The sequence below is a fragment of the Triticum aestivum genome, chromosome 5B, assembly GCF_018294505.1.
Source record: "Triticum aestivum cultivar Chinese Spring chromosome 5B, IWGSC CS RefSeq v2.1, whole genome shotgun sequence".
In the NCBI taxonomy this organism is placed as follows: Eukaryota; Viridiplantae; Streptophyta; class Magnoliopsida; order Poales; family Poaceae; genus Triticum; species Triticum aestivum.
The window spans coordinates 8,133,995-8,155,166 of NC_057807.1; the positions used below are offsets into that span (position 1 = coordinate 8,133,995).

The following is a 21,172-nucleotide window of genomic DNA, read 5'->3' on the forward strand; positions in this document are numbered from 1 at the left end:
AGATGAAAATTCAGGTTAAAAAGGACGCCGAAGAGGCCGAGGCCAACTTGCTACAATCATTGATCAAAAATCAAAACAAAGATTTAAATACTCTTTCCTTACAACTTCAAGTGAGTGTTACTGTCGTGTGCATATTCGGTTTTCCTTATTACTCGAGCGAGGTTATAGTAATGCAATTGATGAGTTATGCATGCGTGCGCATCTTTCACTATGTTCTTCTGGAGATTAAGCTTGAGCGGGGAGTAGTAACCGTCTTAGACTCGAGACGCAAAGATCCCGAAACCTATGCGGACATGACTAATTTGCTTAACAAGTAAGTTCAATCGATCATTATCGCACCATATCGGCAACTTTTTAGTCATTTTCTGATATCTCAAGTAATAATAATTATTTTCTTTGTCTTGCAGGGTTTGGAAACAGTTCACCGCAGAAGTTCCGGGACTGCCGAAGGAGCTGCGGTATATATATACCCGAAAGTAAGTACTACTAGCTAGCTAGCTGCGCGCATCTCCCATTGATTCTATAGCTGTACTTTCATTAATGCCATTTGTAATGCTTCATTATCAGTTTGATTGACCTCTATATCTCGTAAAGTGTTTGTGGCAGGAAGAAGGGAATAATTTCTGTGGATACTAAGTGTGCGAGTTCATCTACAACGCGACTTTGAAAAATAAGCGGGGCTACTCTAAAAGACAATATGAAGTGCGTAAGCAATAATATTCACAATTTCATTTTATTATACCATCATTTCTGTTGAGTTTCAATCATATATGTATTAACCCCCTTCTTCAAATTAGACGTGACAGATGCGGAATGAACTCCTAGAACAAGATCGCATGAAAGCAATTCAAGAGGAATTGACGGGATTCTTTCTTGACCACGTCATCAATAAAGCCGGAGAATACCATGTGGAAGTTGATTTCAATTGCTAGGGGATTGTAAGAAATCTTACATATTGTATATGTATGTAGCCAGTAGCGTCGGATAGATAATACGGAAACTTGTTGTTCGACCAATCTCTCGGAGAAGGAGAGGTCGATCGATCACTTCTCTCGGTATGCATGACGAACTTCTGTACTTAATGGTTCCCTTCATTTTCTTACTAGCTAGCGTGTCGAGGGCCTCTCTATGTACAGTACGTAGCGTCGACCAAGCACGGACATAAGAGAGGACACTTCTCTCTATTAATTAGCTAGCTAACACAATATATGAAACACCTAAATTAGCCCCCCAAAACCCCCACCCCCCCTTCAAAAAAAACCCCAGACACTAAAATGCTGACGAGTGGATGCGTTTTGGTCCCAGTTGGTGCCACCAACCGGGACCAAAGGCCCTCCTGCCTGGGCTCGGCGCACCGGCCACGTGGAGACCCATCTGTCCCGGTTCGTGTTAGAACCGGGACTAAAGGGGGGAGGCATTAGTAATGACCCTTTAGTCCCGGTTCATGAACCGGGACAAAAGGCCCTCACCAACCGGGACAAATGCCCTGTTTTCTACTAGTGAAAGCTAAGCACTACTCCCATTGCAAGAAAAACCAATATAGTAGGCAAACTAAACCGATAATTCGAAGAGACTTGCAAAGATATCAAATCATGCATATAAGAATTCATAGAAGACTCAAATAATATTCATAGATAATCTGAACATAAATCCACAATTCATCGGATCTCTGCAAATACACCGCAAAAGAGTATTACATCGAATAGATCTCCAAGAACATCGAGGAGAACATGGTATTGAGAATCAAAGAAAGAGAAGAAACCATCTAGCTACTAGCTATGGACCCATAGGTCTATGGTAAACTACTCACGCTTCATCGGAAGGGCAATGATGTTGATGTAGAAGCCCTCCGTGATCGAATCCCCCTCCGGCAGGATGCCGAAAAAGACCGCTAGATGGGATCTCACGGGTACAGAAGGTTGCGACGGTGGAAAAGTGTTTTCGTGGCTCTCCCTAATGGTTTTCGGGTATAAGAGTATATATGGACAGTCCCATAAAGTTTATAGTTTCCCTAAAAAAATTCATAATTTTATTTTTGTTGGCATTTTTGTAAGCAAAAAGAAGAAAAGAAAAAGAAAGAGAAAAAAAACACACACACGGACCCCTCGACGCGAGTCCATCGATCCCCAAACCGTCTTCCCTCCTCTCCCGTGCAGAGGCGGCGGCACACGAGGTGGGAAAGATGTCGAGGGCCGTCAGGATCCGCGGCGACGAGCTGGAGACGGAGCGGGGAGCAAGGGCGAAGAAGCGAAGCCTGGCAGTGGATCGCTCCACGAGCCCTAGATCTCCCGGCGACCTAGCTGTTCGTCGGAGTTCCCATTCCCACCCGGAGATACTGTTCGCGATCTTCGAGCCCGACGAAGCCCAATCCGGAGCAAAACAAGGTGATCTTCCAACCTGTTTTCCTCCTCATCACGACAGATTGGTGTTTACTCGTGCTGTACGATTTTTTCTGTAGGTGGTGTGTGCGATGTGGTCGAGTCCGCGACGGAGGAATCCTCCGATCCACCCAGCCCACCGATCTACGAACCCTACATTCCAGACGAGCTAGCTGCAGATCGGGTCGCACGCGCCGCCTTCAAGCTTGCCGAGGCCAAGTACCGAGCAGAAAAATGTAACTCCCTCCGGCTCCCAATTCTTCTTTTTCTCACCGTCAATTTTCAACCTGATCTTTAATTTTCTTTACGTAGTTCGTGTAGCTCACCTGTTCACTATGGATCACTACTGGCACAAACCATATTCCTGCTTGCGCAAGGACCGTCGCCTCCTTCCCATCCGTGAACTCGCAAGAGATGCAATACTTTCTGCTACAAAATCCGTCGTTCTGCTCTCCTCCTTTCTCGGTGTGTATTCATCATCATGTTTGCTTCTTAATTAATATTCGCTGCCTGCCCAACTGTTTGTAACTTATGTTGCTTTGCAGAGAACCAACCGCTGAATAAATGCTGTGGCTTGTGGTTTCAAAGAGATGACCAGAGAAAAACCGCCCTTGTTTTGACGTCTGCTCATCTCATTCGTAAAGATGATATCCACAAGTGGAAGCGGCAGTGGACAGGCGAATATCATAAGAATGCTAAGGTGACCTTCTTAACGTTCACTCTTTGTCATCCTAATTACAGCAAGATGATTGCAGAGCCGTACACTGGACTATGCAAGTAAAAACATATATTCAACAATCTATTTATCTACCTGCTTGACTAGCTATCTTTTTTATCTGCTTGTTTATGCCCTCTGAAATTAAATTATTTGTAATGACTCGGTTGCTACACTGGTGGTTAGTTGCAAATTAAATGTGTCATTATCTTCAACTTTGTTAATTAGAGCAGAAAATTAGAAAGAAAAGATCTTATTCTAGCGCTCGACTTTCATGATAGTTGAACTCTCAAAAATGTTTTCCTCAATATAAGTTCTTTCGAAAATGTAGTGTCATAACCTTTGCCGCCGACTATTTTAGGTCATTATTCATTTGCTGGACAACACAACTACACCAGGCCACCTCATCTATCTTCAGGAGCATTATGAATTTGCTATTTATGAAGTTCAAGTGGACAAACCAGTTCATCTACCCACTTTTAATGACCGTGTGCATTCTGGTCAAGATGTTTTCCGCCTTGGAAGAGATGCAAATCTGGATATAAAGATAATACATGGTAATTTGGCCTATGACATTCCAACTCGGTATGAGAGATGCCATTACATGTATTTTCTTCGTGATGCATCTAGTCTCAAACTGGTATGTTACATCTCAAATTTATATTTTGCATCTCCATCTTATTTCCTTCTCACTACAAACCGTAATATTTGTCACTACTATAATGCTCTAGTTACATGATGATGGAGGGCCCATCATTGACTTAGAAGGAAAAGTTGTGGGTCTAGTTAACAATCAAATCAATGAGACGTTTGTACCTTCGTCAATATTGCATAAGTGCTTCGATTTTTGGAGGAGGTTCAAGTACGTATTTCCCCTTTCTCAATTCTTTGTTAGTAACATGTGTGATACCTATGTCTTGTAAAGATATTAATGTTATGTTGTTCTTTTTAAAATTTGTATGATATTCATTTGGTCATCATTTTATTTGGTCTAGTTGCATGCCTCGCCTCCACCTTGGAATGACATTTAGTCCAATCAAGTTTTTAGATCCTATTTGTATTGAGAGGATGACTCGTAAGCATAACATCGACTCTGGTCTTATTGTTGAGCAGGTATATATATGAGCTTTTTATATAATAATTTTGACTTTCACTTTTGTTAATAGTTTATTTTAAAAATATTTGCCATATGCATATTGTGAAGTAATCATGCTAATTGAAAATTAGGTGTCAAAAGAATCACATGCTGAGAAAATTGGAATTCGCAAGGGTGATGTGTCATTGAAAGTTTTAATGGAAAGCACATTTCTACTACAATTGAGGTTTGTGTATTTTATATTTGTTGAATTTTCAATCTTTTGCTACAACTAGGTTTAGTTACTTTCTAATCCACCTTAGATTAATCTCACACATCCTATAATAGGTAGCTAGTAATTTTGTAATTCTAATTAAATGATTTAAATAATGGTGCGCTAGTTGAAGCACATTAATTCATGGCTGAATGGATCAGCTTTCTGCATGGATGGTTATTCCCATCAATTGGGTCAGGCCACAACCATTGGTCAACATTGTGGTGCTTGGCATCTTAGAACTGAGATTTCCCAGACTAAATTCCACTACAAAGTCCAAGTAGCTTGCCAACCCAATAATAGGTGTGATCGAGGGCACGATAAAACCCATAAAGATACTCATCAAGTGTATGTTTTGTAATTGGCACATATGTATCCTGTAGCTAAGATTTATAAAGAGTATATATTATACCTAGGATGTAAAGATGTTGAATTGTACTTATGGCTAGAGTATCTGGTGTATGCACGATTTATTCAATAAAGGAGTATGGTCCTATTTATGCATTAAGAGGCAATAGGATACTCCGTTGATAATGGCAAGTGTATACATAATTGTTGTTCATTTGATAGCATATAGAGTATGCTCTTTTAAAGGGAGTATATAAAATTGTTCGTTTGATATTACAGCATATAGAGTATGGATTATCGTATGCTATTTTAGTGGAGATGCTTTTGATTCAAATATCTTTAGAGTTGTAGCCATTGTATATTTCAAAAATCACAGAACAACGATATTTTAGTGGAGGTGTTTTTTATATGAAATATCTTTACAGTTGTAGCCATTATGTATTTCAAAAATCACATAACAAGAAAGAATCTCATGTGAGGGAGAGGTGTGAGGGTGAGTGCACCTGCTTGTAGGGTTTATTTTCCATATTTTTTATGTGACACTCTTGACTTTTGTGATTTTGGCAGTTGGAAAGCATGTTGATAGATATGTGCTGGGATCATTTTGATCAAAGAAAGAAATTGAATACTGAAAAAGATGTTTCGGTAAGTTAACTCTGTTGTAACTACGATTCATACCGACCATAGCACTACTGAAAATGTGTTTAGGTACATTTAATTCTATGAATTGCTTTACAGGTGAAAATATTTGATGCTACCAAAATTTGTCAGAGAACTAGAAACTTGACTGCAATTGTATCGGATCGTGGAGAGGACATTGTAAAAGGTAAAATCTCCCTGTTATAAATCATACTAGTTGGATGCCCGTGCGTTATCACGGGAAAAAAACTTAGAGGTGGCGCCATCCTGAAGAGATACAATATGGATTTGAATATGGTGCTTATGTTTGTTAGCGGGGGGATTTTTTTACAGCTTTAGCTTACAAATATATATGTTTTCGGCCATTTATGCAAAACAGAAGTGATGCTTGAATAAAATAACTTAGGCTAAAACATTGCAATCACAAGGACACATAATCATGACAATTTTCGAAAAACAATGTATCATCAGAATATCTGATCGTCTTCTTTCGTTTATTTGCCACTATTTCTTCAATTTCTACTTTCTCTTCCTACCCTAGCCTTAGCTTCTCCACATAATAGCTTCGACCATATATGTCCTTTGCACATGGATGTTTTTTCTTTATTCTTAAAATCAATCACCTCATGAAGCATAGGCCTCAACAAAAAAAAACACGTCATCAAGACTACGTCGCGATGTGGTTAGCCTAAAACAAAGTTACGTCGCGAAAATCAACAGAGAGCGTAATCAATTGTTATTAAGGTTAGATGTACAAGAATAGGACCGAAATAACACGCTCCCCCAGCCACAAAGCAGAGTATCTTCCATCAAAAAACAGAGTATCTCCCCTCACTGTAAAAAACAGAGTATTTAACTTTGCTACAAAGCAGCTTGTGAAGCACAGAAAACCAGTCTTAACTTTCAGCCACTGCTTCACCCTCAGTGCAACGTACACCTCCACTCCGCTCACCTGTACCAATGGGGTGTGATCTCTTTGATTTTCATCTCCAGCAAGCACTGCTTAATAACAAAATTATCAATGACCATGTTTTACAGTCTGAAACATAGGCACATAGATGTTAGTATATGTACAACAAAATATAAATAAATGCTCAACATACAGCAAGCCACTGGAGGCATTGCTCCTGAAGGGCATTCACTATTGTATATGTATCATTAGGTTACTACTTAATTGAACAAACTTTCACCCTTTTAATCTATACATTATAAAGCAAGATTTGAAATCGAACAGGAAACAGAGTACTTGGTTTGGTTTCTTTGAGATATAAAACATCAAGCCTCGTATCTAGGACCAACACTGCATACGTGTAAAGGTAGAAATAATTTGTAATCTTTACATCGTAGCCAGAAGGGACAGTTATTGTGCACATGTAAATGTCTGAAGTATGAAGCAACATTAATATGCATGGATAATCACATTGCAAAGACAGCACTTTCTCGCAGATTAAACTATCCTGCAAACCAGCCACCAAATCAATTTAGTATGGACACAAAAAATTACCAAACAACACACTAACCAAGTGAAAGCAATGATCACTTCACATTCTGGGACGGGCTCCTCCTTCGCTTTAGGTGTCATATTTTGCTGACATGCTCTAACACTTACTCGCCTTGCTTGGATTTCTTCTGGTGTACGGCTAGCATATCTTATTGCTGCACATTCACGCTTTCACCCTACAACATTTACGCAAGAAATTAATTAAGTGGGTAAATGAAATTATATAAGCAAACACTTTCGCCTTATAGATTTACCTTTTGAGCTTTCTCCTCGCTCCAAGACCTCGATTGATGTGAGCACACCACTACAAGTAGGAAAAATCACAAGCGCTGATTGTTTTATCACTTCATCATCTGAAGATGAATGACTTAAATTTGTTGCATCGTTGATTCACGTAAACTTGTTCAAACATATGGGATGCCATTGGGGCAAGTTCTGTTGGACTTGTTACTGCCGTCAACCACTGTGTTATTTCAAGTAGGACCACAAATGGTCAGGTACAAAAAGAAATATGCAAGCAGATTGTTTTGCCTTGCGGTAAGGTACAGGATACTCACCTTTTTGTTTTCCTTCAGCACTTTGTTGGCACAAGGGCTGTATCATTTCAGACGTAAGGCCTGCTGCTTTATTGACCATGTAGTTCTTCAGCTTCAGACCTAAATCCGTGGTTTTCTCCAGGAAACTCCTTCTCTTACTGAATGTCTTTTGGACCTGCCATGTAGATTATCGTTTTTTCAGAAATTTCAGTGATTTGGTGAGAACCGAATCCAAGTGTAGTTGGAGCTGATACTGAGTATATATGTGCATATGCCTGGCGAAGTCATGTGATTTTATAAAAAGGGAAATATAAGGAACCTAGCTTGAGGAATTTCTGTTTGACCAACTCCTCTAAAACAAACTGATCCACCTAGAACTATGGTGTAGATGTTTTAATAACAAATAGATCAGCTTGGAGTTCCAAGTACCCAACAATCAGTATACATAAATAACATTAAAATAACAAAAAATACATGTAGTGACCTGTAACTTCCCATTTTGATGTCAACTTCACCAATAAAAGTGGCATCATCATCTAATAGTAGTATGTGCCGGTACTCATCTATTTTGATCATTAGTAATTCTTTGGGCACTAAAAAAACTTCTTTACCAAAAAATTATGGCCAGTATGATATTAATGTCAAATCCTCTAGCAGTAAGTCAGTAACTATGGCAATTCTTCTTGTTCGTAGCCTTCTATAATACTTAAAGTTCCATTCTAGAAGAAGAACCCAAAAAGGAAATTGAAACCAATTATAGATACAGTGGTGTGCTATGGATCCAATGGCTAATGTTGCAAAAATGAAAAACAATGCCTTGGAGTATTTATTGGACATAGAAGACAGTTTGCATACCATTACCATCACATGTCTGCAATCGCACAACTAAGGAGAGCAGGAGACCACTCCATATGGGTGGTTAGTTATCTAAAAAAAAAGATTGCCTAACACATCATACCTATGCCCTTGGCGAAGCATATCAGAAGGCTAAGGCAGCGAAGCCACCTCCTCACACTCTGTTCAATCTGAAGGTGTGAGAGTGTTATGACTGTCATATTAGGGGCTTAGCCCAGTGGGTTGTGGCCCAAGTTATCTTATCGTTATTAGGGGCTTAGCTCGATTATCTTATCGTTTGCTTAGGAGTCAAGTAAACCTCTCTATATACAGAGAGGAGATGTATCAATCTAATCAAGCAAGAAGCAATTATTATTTGCTCGGCTTTCCTTAGGGAGCCGGGAGACCTAAAACCCTAGCCGCCTCCTGCCTTCGCCGCCGCTGCTCCCGTCGCAAGGACGGCGCCACGCCGCCGGCCGCCGCGCACCAGCCCTTGTCCTTCCCCCTCCTTCCCCTACAACCTACGCCCTAGATCCGGTAGGGCCCTAGCTCCTATCACCTTGGTATCAGCTAGCTTGGTTTCGACCATGTCATCACCACCACCAAACCCGCCACTGCCCACCACCACCAACACCGCCGCCGCCACCACCTCCTCCACCGCCGCTGCGTTCTCGCCGAGCGCCACGGCCTTGCTGGCCCTTCCGTCGGCGCCGATCGCCCCCACCCCCGGCACGTTGCCTGGCCAGCCGCCGCCCCCGTCAAGGATTCGCCGCCATCACCATCCACCATGCCGACCTAGTACGCTCCGGAGGCCATGGCCGGTGTCCTTTGCCGGCCGCCCCAGCGCTGTCCTGGCTGCAGTGGCCGGCGCTGGCTTTCACGGCGCCACCCGCGCCTTCTGCGCCCGCCCCAGCGCCGTAGTGGCCGTACTGGCCCGCGTCGGCCCCAGCCGCGTCAACCGTGCCGGACGCGCCGGTACAGCTTCCACCACCGCCGCCCAGCTCCGGACTGGGACAATCCACACCGGGGGGCCTCCCGATCCAGCAGGTCTAGTTTCCACCGTCCCCGATTCCGCCACCGCCAGTTTACACGGAGGCTGGGCACCCATCGGTACCCACACTGCAGTCTGGGGCCTCGTCCGGCTCCGCAGGGGCCTACGACGGCCTCCCCACCGTTGATCGGGCGCCGTCATCATCACTGCTCCGCACCGCCGAACCGGTCGTCCATGGCGCGCCGACCAGACGCCGCCACGGTTCGCCAAGATCTACTTCGCCACTTATGACGGCACGGAGGACCCGCTTAACTAGCTCAACCAATGCGACCAGTTTTTCCGTGGGCAGCGCACGCTCGCGTCGGAGCGCACTTGACTAGCATCCTACCACCTCCGCGGTGCAGCCCAGACATGGTACTATGCCCTCGAGCAGGACGAGGGCGGCATGCCCCCATGGGAGCGCTTCCATGAGTTGTGCCTCCTTCGTTTTGGGCCGCCGATCCGCGGGAGCCACCTGGCCGAGTTGGGCCACCTTCCCTTCACCTCTACGGTGCAAGACTACACCGACCGCTTTCAAGCCCTAGCGTGCCACGCGTCCAGCGTGACGGCTCACCAGCGGGCCGAACTCTTCGTCGGCGGTCTGCCAGATCATCTCCGCGTGGACGTCGAGCTGCAGGGACCCCAGGACCTCCAGACGGCCATGTACTACGCCCGCGCGGTGGCCATGCAGCAGGCATCACCGTCCCAGGCCACTGGGCCGCTACCCGAACCAGATGTTCCTGCGCAGGGTCGGCCTGCTAAGTCTTCCGCGGCACCCCTCGCCGCGACCGCGGCGCGCCCGTTCTGCCGGCTCACCTCGGCCGGGCTACTCGAGCGTCGCCGCCAAGGGTTGTGCTTCACGTCTGCCCGCGGCTCTTCTACCTGGAGGCTGTAGACTACATTGAGGAGGACGCCGCCGACCTGACCGCCCCAGCTGTCGCGAAGGTGTGTGACGCTGGTTGATCACCTCGAGGAGTTCAGCAAGCGCTTCCCCACCTTACAGCTCGAGGACGAGCTGTTTGTGCAGGCGGGGAGAAGTGTTATGAGGCTTAGCCCAGTGGGTTGTGGCCCAAGTTATCTTATCGTTATTAGGGGCTTAGCCCGATTATATTATCGTTTGCTTAGGAGTCAAGTAAACCTCTCTATATAGGGAGAGGAGATGTATCAATCTAATGAAGCAAGAAGCAATCATTATTTGCTCGGCTTCCCTTAGGGAGCCAGGAGACCTAAAACCCTAGCCGCCTCCTGCCTTCGCCGCCGCTGCTCCCGTCACAAGGACGGCGCCACGCCGCCGGCCGCCACGCACCAGCCCTCGTCCTTCCCCCTCCTTCCCCTACAACCTACGCCCTAGATCCGGTAGGGCCCTAGCTTCTATCAGAGAGTGTAACCAGTGTGTTGCTTCTTAGGATGTGGTCCGAGTAGCGTGAGTCTCATCTACCTGCTCACTTAATTTGTAATGGGCTGCAGGAGTAGTTTCTAGACAGTTTGACATAGGCGCGTGGATTTGATGACAGAAAATTTGAATTTGGGAGGCGGCAAGGATGGGCACGTTGAGGTTTGGGAAGTAGAGGCGGTAGCCGAGCATAGCACCAGAACAGGCCATAGAGCGCGTCAGCCAGGAAGGGGAAATAGCAGTAAGGAGCAGCGTGTAGCCGGCGGTGTACTTGCAAAGGTCAGCATCCGAGAAGAAGGGGGAGGTGGCGAGGAGGATGGGGAGGTGCTGCTTGTGGTGGGTGAGCGGTATTCAGCAGCAGGAAAGCGAGGAGGCCGAGGAAGCGTTGGGGCACGGACGGAGCCACCGGCGTACTTGCGGAGGTCGGCGTCGGAGGAGGCTGTGTAGGACGCGTAGGGGGTGGCCAGGAGGAATAGTGTGTGGTGGTGATGCTGGGAGGTGGCACTTCTCTGGCAGAGGAGGTAGGAGAGGCACTGGCGGAGGGATGGCGTCGGCGGCGTGCCTGCCGAGGTCGACAATGGAGGAGACGGGGAAGGTGGTGGATGGTCGTGGTTGGCGGTGGAGCTGAGGAAGGTATGGGAGGCTCCAGGAGCAGACGGCACCCGCGGCGGCCACTGCTCCATATCGGTTCCGACGGTGCCTGTTGGCAGGCTGCTGGTTCTCACGGCTGCTTTTCCCCATTCTTAGGTCGTTGGATAAGGTGGGGCAAGAGATAGGCTAAAAGGGTGACAAGGGCGTTGTCTGCAAATCTGTACAGAGTGGTGGGTGTCTTTTCGTAAAAATGCCACTGATTGCTTCATGTGCGTTAGATATAGATCGAACGATCCTAAATGCAAGATGGCAGGCACACCATCATCACCAACTGTGGTTTTTATAGGAGTAGAGATTTCTGCAGGTCAAAGTGTGATGTTTTTATTTGTGTAGGTGCTTACCCTATCATGGGTGAAGAAGCCATGTCAGTCTTATGATTCTTGATCCTTGAGCTGGGCCTGAGGTAAATATCTTCCATTTTAAAATAGTTTACATTTAGCACGTTTTAACTCAAATTCGAAGGTCGTAGAGAAAATTGTCAGGTTGTGGTAAACAACTTCATGAAGAAGCCAATTGTTATTTCTCTTATCTCATTTTGTTTGCATTGCAAACAACACACTATTTTGGCCAGCCTTTAGCTAGCAATTTAACCATTGACCGATCTCCCAAGGGTTTATCTAACTGAACCTTGTGTTTTTTTATTTGTGTAGGCACCTGCCCACTGCTGGCCTTCATGGATGAGTAAACCGAATTAACCATGCATGCTCATTGCAAATTCATTTTCGGCATAATGTTTTCGTTGTGTATTCTTGGAAAAAAACTTCAAATTATGGGTGCCTTTGGACCATAGAAGCAGCTTAAGTTTAGAGCATAACCTGCATGTTAGAGCAGAACTTATTATTGGCTACTACTTATTTCGAGTCTCGTGAAACTCACATCATGCCTGTGTGCAAGTGTAGCAGCCATAGATGATGAATTTAACTCGGCAATTATGCTGGAGTGTAAAGTTTGGACCGTAGAAGCAACATATGTAGCTTAGAGCAGAATGTTATTGGCTACTAATCTCTACTATTAAAGCGCAACCTGCAGTCGTCGTGATGGTTCGACAAATCCCACCACCCCTCGACCGCATCCTGTCACTCATTAACTCGGCCCATAAACGAGATCCGTCGCCAACTCAGCCCACGATCACGCACCAGCCAGAGAAAAACAGTTGCGACTCAATCCACGAACCACGTCCACTCCACGCATTGACCAAAAAAGACGTCCATGCCCAAACCAAAGAAAAAAAGTCCGAGCCAAACCAAAACAGAAAAACAAGTGTGAGGGCTCCATCGAGCCCTGAACGCACGTCGCCAGAAACGCCAGTTCCTCCTCTCGATGGACGTATAGTCACCGTCCGGCCACATCCGCCGGAACCAGTCCGGCCACATCGCTCTCACGACAGATTGTCACGACCGCGCGGTGGAGGAGTTCCGCCGCCGACGAACTACAGCTCGAATTCGAGAGAGAGAGGAAGAAGAAGGGGATCCGGTGTAGGAGACGAAGGCAGGAGGATAAGATAGAATGAGTGGCATAGTTTGAATTACAGAAATCTCTTCGTACCGTTCTCTCCCTCGCCCGCCTGCTTATAACCCGTAGGATACATGGGCCTACTTGCTACGACCCTCTGGCCCATTATCGCCGAGACCCTTAGGCCCATTACACGTTTAAACCTCCCGCTTCAACATTACGCCTTCTCCTCGTCTGCTTCCCGCTTCCCTCGTCTTGCTCGCGTCTTTGACATCTGTAAGGTACTTACAATACGTCCCCCTGAAGAACCAGCATGTCCCCAGGCTGGTGCATCTGGGTAGCGTTGCTTGAGTACTTGGGAATCTTCCCAGGTTGCTGACGCCGCAGGAATGGACGACCACTTTACAAGTATATGTAGATAAGATGCATTGCCCTTTTTGACCAGTCGACGATCCAGAATCTCCTCAGGTTTCACACCAGGTACTGACAGATCGAGCGGAACCGGAAGGGTAGTAAACACCGGGGTATGATCCGGCACATGGCCCTTGAGTTGAGACACATGAAACACAGGGTGGACCATACTGCCCCGAGGTAACTCTAGTTTGTAGGCTGCATTTCCCACTTTTTCCAAGACCTTGAAAGGGCCAAAATATTTAAGAGCAAGCTTGGGACAAGGACGGTTGACCACAGAGGACTGAGCATATGGCTGGAGGCGCAGGTAAACCATTTCTCCTTCAGCAAACTGGCGATCAGATCGTTTCTTGTCCGCGAAATGCTTGTACTTGCATTGCGCTCGAGCGAGATGATCCTTGAGCAGAGCTGTATGCTCTGACTGGGAGGCCAACCAGGTCTGAACGTCAGAGTTCAGAGAAGTGGACTGACCTGCTAACTGTCCCACATTTGGATCTTGCCCATACAGTGCTTTGTATGGGGTGCAGCCCAGTGAGGAGTGGTACGTAGAGTTATACCAAAACTCTGCCTGAGGTAACCACGCTGCCCACTTTGTTGGAGAATCGTGTACTGCACGACGCAAGTACATCTCCAGGCATTGATTCACACGTTCAGTCTGGCCGTCAGTTTGTGGGTGATACACCGTGCTCATCTGCAGTTCTGTGCCCCACACTCTGAACAATTCTCGCCAGAAAGCACTCGTGAAGATTTTGTCCCTGTCTGACACAATTGTCAATGGTAATCCGTGCAATTTCACTATGTTATTCAGAAATACCTTTGCAACCGATGCCGCTGTAAACGGATGTTTCAGAGCCAAAAAATGACTTACTTTAGTCAAGCGGTCCACTACCACCAAAATAGCACTGAATCCTTCAGACTTAGGCAGTCCCTCAACAAAATCCATGCTAATTGACTGCCAGGGTCGATCTGGCACGGGTAAAGGTTGCAACAGGCCAGGTGTTTTGCACAGTTCATGTTTTGCCTGTTGACATGTGTTGCACTGCTTTACAAAATTTTCCACATCTGTTTTCATACCAGTCCAACTAAACAACTGCTTAACCCTGTGGTAAGTAGGCAATATGCCAGAGTGGCCCCCTACAGGTGTTGAATGAAAAGCTTGAATGAGTTTTGTCTGTAAGCCAGTGTTAGCACCAATCCAAATTTTATCCCCATGTTTAATCAGACCATCCTGCAACTGAAACCCAGGACAGGCCTTGCTGTCTACTGCCAATTTTTGCAACATCCCTTGAGCAGTAGAGTCCACCGAGTATGAGTTTAAAACCTCTTGTATCCAAACATCTTTGCTGGTGGATATAGCCTGGATAGGAAACAAGTGAGCCACCCTGGACAGTGCATCTGCTACAGTATTCTCCACTCCTTTCTTGTACTGTATAGAGAATTGTAGCCCAACTAGTTTTGTCATTGCTTTCCTCTGCAAATCTGAAGTTAGAAGTTGGTCTCCTAAGTGACACAAGCTTTGATGATCAGTTTTAATAACAAAAGGGGCTCTGGCCAAGTAAGATCTCCATCTGTCTACTGCCATCATGATTGCTAGGAACTCCTTCTCATAGATGCACAACTTTTGGCTAGTAACTCCAAGTGCCTTGCTATAATAAGCAATTGGATGCCCTTCTTGAGAGAGTACATCTCCTACTCCAGTGTTACAGGCATCTGTTTCCACAGTGAAAGTTTTCTCAAAGTTAGGTAGAGCTAGCACAGGAGTAGTGGCCATAGCTTGCTTCAAGTGTTGAAAAGCTTCCTGAGCTGTGCCAGACCATTGGAAAGCTTGTTTTTTAAGTAGGACAGTCAAGGGTTTAGCCAGCAAACCATAATTTCTCACAAATTTTCTGTAATACCCCGTGAGTCCCAGAAATCCTCTTAATTCAGTAACATTGGTAGGCACTGGCCAGTTGACCATAGCTTCTGTCTTTGAAGGATCAGTAGCCACTCCCTTGTTAGAAATTATGTGGCCCAAATATTCCATAGTTTGTTGAGCAAACACACACTTACTCTGCTTCACATGTAACTTGTTCTCTGCTAGGATTTCAAATACAGATTTCAGATGCTGTATATGATCTTCCAAGGAAAAACTAAACACCAAGATATCATCCATGAATACCAAGACATATTTTCTGTTTGGTCCAGCCATAAACACATTCATATTGCATTGGAATGTCCCTGGTGCAGTAGCCAATCCAAAAGGAACCACTCTGAATTGAAACTGACCATGGTGTGTTTTAAATGTTGTTTTATGCTCATCCTCCTCTCTCATTCTAATTTGATGATATCCAGCTTTTAAATCCAGTTTTGAAAACCATTTGGCCCCTCCCAACTCATCCAACAGTTCATCAATTACTAGCAATGGAAACTTGCTTTGTATGGTGATATCATTTAATCTTCTGTAATCTACACAGAATCTCCAAGTGCCATCCTTCTTTTTGACCAACAAAACAAGAGAAGCAAAGGGACTAATGCTAGGTGTAATCAAACCAGCTTTCAACATTTCAGCAACTTGTCTTTCTATCTCATCTTTTTGTTGTGGAGAGTACTTGTAAGGCCTGCAATTGACTGGAATAGCTCCAGGAACCAGGTGAATTGCATGATCCAATGGCCTGTGAGGAGGCAATGTTTTAGGATCTGTGAAAACTATAGTGTGCTTGTCAATCAACTCTTGCACATCAGGAGGGACTGGTGTTTCCGGTGCCATAACAATCCTGTTTAATACAGCAGTGGCCCAAACTTCATTTCCCTTTTCCCACTTCATTAACTGTTCCACTGATACTTCCTCAATTACAGTGGGGGAGACAGGCAACACTCCTTGCAGTTTAACCTCCTGCCCTGCATACTGGAACTAAATCCACTTTTCTACCCAGTGACACTGCATAATTCCCCACTGTTCAAGCCAGTCCATGCCCAAAATTATATCATCCCTCCTAAAGGAAGTACATGCATGGCATTTGTAACATTGTGCCCTTGTATCCACCAAGTTAACTGGGAAACCACCTCAGTGCATTGGACAACTTCTCCATTTGCCACTTTTACTTTCATTGGCTGTGACAATTGATCAGCAGTAACAGAGATCCTGCTCAAAAGTGCCTGGTCCACAAAAGTATGTGTGCTCCCTGAGTCCACTAAAATGAGGACCACTTGGTTTCCAACTAGAGCCCTCAGTTGTATGGTCCTGGGATGAACTACTCCAGACAGTGCAGTAACTGAAATGGTGGCACAATCTGCTGTAGACCGGTCAACCAGAGTGTCTAGCAGAGCATCTGATAATATTTCATTCCGTACTATGGCTTCAACTGCCTTTAACTGAGCTCCAGCAGCAGGTGCCTAACTGCAGGCATGTCCAGGTGCAAACTTCTCTCCACATTTGTAACAAAGGCCATTAGCACGTCTGTATTCCTTCAACTGTTTTGCCTTCCATAATTCCCCCAGAGCCAATGCAGGTCGACTGTCCATCTTGGTGAAAGAAGTTTTTGTATAGTTGGACTTGATAGATTTCTGTTGCAAGAGTCCTTCCTGAACAGCAACAAACACTGCTGCCGATTGCACACAGGATGGTATCTGTAGTTCCACAGTTGCTCGGAGTTCAGGCTTAAGACCCATAATGAAACATGTTACTAAGAACATGTCACTGAGGGCTGGTTCATACAACCTGATGGTGTACACCAGCTGCAGAAAGTGTTGTTTGTATTCCTCCACTGACTCAAGTTGCTTTAAGGACATGAGCTCCTTCATCTTCTGTATATACATTAACGTCAAATTCTTGCACTATCGCTGCACAGAACTGAGGCCAGGTGTGATAGATACTCGTTTGTTTGAACGCCTAGTACCAATGAGCTGCATTATCTGTCAGGTACAGAGATGCTGAAGTAACCTTGAAACTGTCAGGTATATTGTACAACTTGAAAAATGCCTCGCACTTATCTAGCCAGATCCGAACATCACTGCCATCAAATCGAGGAAAATCCATCTTGGGCATCCACTGTCGTTTGCCTGAATTTTCCTCCTGACCCGACTACACCACTTGCTGCTGAACAGGTAAACAGTGCGATACCTGAACTGGACGCGGTGGTGCGGAGGTGGAAATTGATGGCCCTGCTCCCAGTATGCCATCCGAAACTTCTGATGCAGTCGGCGACGAGCTCTCTGGTCCCTCCGGCGGCTTCCCTTCGTCGCCACGTGGAACTGGCTCTGCTGAACCTGACCCAGCGTGTCGCACGATAGATCCACTTTCACCTGCACCTGATCAAGGCGCGCGGACTGCTCTGACAGCTTGGCGTCGAGGGCCTCCAGCTATGCGGAAATCCCGTTGACCACCTCGAGCTTGCGCTGCGCCGCCCGTATCTCGGCGAGTTCCCACAGCATCCGCTCCTAAAACGCCTCCATCTCCTCCGTGAGGAAGCGTGTCTGCGGATTCGGCTTAAACGTCGTCGTGGTCGCTGATTCCCTCAAATCAACCCACCTCAGGTCCGGATTTATGCAGATCAAGCTCGAGGGCGATCCACTACCTTCGCCTCGGATTTGCCGGGTACGATTCGAGAGAAATTTTTTTGCAGGCGCACAGCGGAGCGAGAGGAGAGGCTCTGATACCAGATTGTCATGACCGCGCGGTGGAGGAGTTCCGCCAGCGACGAACTACAGCTCGAATTCAATAGAGAGAGGAAGAAGAAGGGGATCCGGGGTAGGAGACGAAGGCAGGAGGATAAGATAGAATGAGTGGCGTAGTTGGAATTACAGAAATCTCTTCGTACCGTTCTCTCCCTCGCCCGCCTGCTTATAACCCGCAGGATACATGGGCCTACTTGCTACGGCCCTCTGGCCCATTATCGCCGAGACCCTTAGGCCCATTACACATTTAAACCTCCCGCTTCAACATTACGCCTTCTCCTTGTCTGCTTCCCGCTTCCCTCGTCTTGCTCGCGTCTTTGACATCTGTAAGGTACTTACACAGAACCAACAACCTGTGTTGTTGCCGGAACAAGCAACCTCTGCTCCCGTCTCATGCTGCAGCCTCTACTGCCGCCGGAACTAGCACCTCTGCTCCCGTCTCATGGTGTTGCTCGACAGGGCCGCCAGAACCAGCCACCTCCGCGCGCCGGCTGTTGCTGCACCCATCTCCAGACGCCGTAGGTACATCCTCCTGCCACCATCTTCACAGTTCCCTAGGTTTACCATCCTCAGTTGGTTCCTACAAAAATAAAATGCATTCATGCATTCATGATGTCAAAGCAAATTACCTACATTACAAAGATACTTAAACGATGCAGGATTTTAAGCTATGTACCAGCTACCTGAAAATCATAAATTTCAATGAAGAATACACCCATTAGGTTCTAGGAATTAATATGTTTCATAATCAAGGACGAATAGGCAAGTTCTGATGTCTTTCCAGCAAGTACACCCAATGCAAACAACTTATTCCCCCAATCTGTATTTGGTGCCCAATACAAACTGAGACATGCAGAACAATCTTTGACATCGGGATAGTGTATCAATACATCATATAATTTGCTGACATAGAGTATTGAACAAAACATCATGTAATTCGCAATGTGTACACCACACTTGGTCATGAGTGTGTTGCGATAGGTATCATCTTATATACCTAAAAATTAAACAAATTTGAGGCGACTCATACTCAAATTTCAGGGTAATATATTTATCGTCATGGTTCATTCTAAAACATGGGTATCATTACTTATTTTCATGACCACATAACTAATATTTCCACTTCTGAAGATAGATAATTGTGCAACTCCATTATAAATGCTCACACTCACGATACCCTCAAGCCTAGAATCCTACTGTGATAAAAAATGAACATGACCCAGAAGATAAATAAACTTGAACAAATTCACCAGTGATCCTTGAAGGGGTTGTGCAGTCAGGGTTGTGCTCTTCGCTCCGCTACGAGAGAATGGCAACACCTACACCTCAAGCTGAACCTGAAATGCAGCACCAGGCCGGAATTTATGATGTAATATAAATTATGTTGCTTCCATCCTAAACGGCTGCCAGCTAACATGATCAACATTGCAGCTCACAGCTTGTGCAAAAAATAATCAAAATACAGCAACCTAGGTTCAAGTATATAAACCTGCAGACTAACCTAATCATTTGCGTTTTCCGGATTGACATAGAGAGGCATGTATTACCTCCACTTGTGGCAATGAAGCAATGGCTCTAATGGTAACCACAAGTAAAAGGAAGAAATTTTTACATAACTCTCAGTTCAAATTCTCGTACCACAAGTGTATTTTGTTCCCATTTTCTGAATCTACAATTTTTGGTACATATGTGAGTGCACAGTACAGTCCTTGGCTTGAAATTATTAGGTCAGTTTGGTAAGATACACCAAAAAAGAGTTTCCACTGAATTGTGTAATCAAAAGAGGGGAATGAGGGGCAACATAAAATGGATGGCGGAAAGAAGATTATTCGGTACATGTGAACAAAGAGTCGAGGTCCAGCCACACAACTTGTAAATTCCTATATGAACAATTACAATCATAAGAAAATAAAAATAGTACCTCCTTTTGCTGAAGTCCTTTTTTCAGATCTTGCAGCTCCATATCCAGTTTTTCATGTATGGATGAGTGTTCTCTTTCCTTTTCTCCTTTGTTAACTTCATCTGAAAAAGAAGAGTGCTTATTGGAGAAAGTGTCATGAACACATGATATTGTTTCAGTAACTTACTTGCATTTTGTTCCCGTACTTAAGCATCCATTACAGTAAACATCTAATCATTTTTCTAATGCAAAATAATGCAGGTAATAAGAACATAAAGCTTCTATAGGACATAGAGATGTCACATGACAGAGGGCATCTGTATGATAAAGGGAAAAGAGGTATGTGCATACCACTCACATGTCTCGACATAAGGTCTTCAATAAGCTTTCAGAGCTTAGCCTACCTTCATTTTTATCAGTTGTTGATTATGAGAGGAGACCAAGATCACAACCCACCAATACACCCCGGCCACCATCTAGTTTCTTCATACGCGAACAAACGGACACCACTAACTATAGTGTTTCGTCTTCTCATGATGATGAGAATGTGTGCACACATGTGGCTATATTGGTTCCCATAGCCGACAATCTAACAGCCTTTCAGCCAGTACAACATGTGCAAACGTCAATCGGTATCGACCTTACACATGAAAATATTTCAGCTTGCATTTATACATTTGTTAACCTAAGTGGTCCACAAAATGGTTCTTCAGGAAGTCACTCTCGTGAAGCCACTTACTATGATCACCGTGTATCACTTCAAGGAACACAGAGCAGCATTCAGCATAATATTGGTTCAGATATAGCGGTTCGACTCAACACCTCACACACTGGTCCTGAACACATTGCTTCAAACGCAATCATTACATCAGACAAAAAACAGAAAAGGCGAGAACAATACATAGCACGGCGGGATAGATTAACACCTGAAGAGAAGGAGAAAATCAATGCACACCGCAGAGCAGCTAGGAAGAAGAAAACAGATGAGGAGAGGAATGCATGTCAAAGAGAAGCCAGGCAATGGATGACACCAGAGGAGAAGCAAAAAAGTAACACCCTTAGAAGGGCGGACTACCAAAATATGATGGTTGAGGACAAGCAAGAGAGGAATAGCTGCAGAAGGGCGTCCTACCAAAATATGCCGGTCGAGGGGAAGCAAGAGACAAACGCCCGCCGAAGAGCACGTGTGCAAAACATACCACCCAAGGAGAAACAGAAGATGCTAGCTCAACGCAACGCAATACTCGCGGCTAGGCGCAACATCCCTTGCGCTGAATCCATCGCAATGCCGCGCCCAGATGCTGCTACCTTAGCTACGCCCAACCTGATGTCAACCACTCATGCCAGAGACCCCGCCGCTTCAACTCCTTCCCCCCAGTTAG

At 45.3% G+C, this 21,172-nt stretch overlaps 1 long non-coding RNA gene and 1 pseudogene across 1 annotated transcript; one reads left to right on the top strand and one right to left on the bottom strand.

Moving 5' to 3' along the window:
• The first annotated feature begins 2,110 nt into the window (after window positions 1–2,110).
• LOC123110080 (probable periplasmic serine endoprotease DegP-like) lies at window positions 2,111–12,424 on the top strand (annotated as a pseudogene).
• On the bottom strand, window positions 7,033–7,779 carry LOC123110081 (uncharacterized). The gene is made up of 3 exons (XR_006453152.1): window positions 7,488–7,779; window positions 7,185–7,393; window positions 7,033–7,106 (listed from the first exon to the last, which is right to left on the bottom strand). It is a non-coding gene; the product is annotated as an uncharacterized lncRNA (long non-coding RNA).
• Window positions 12,425–21,172: the final 8,748 nt, after the last annotated feature.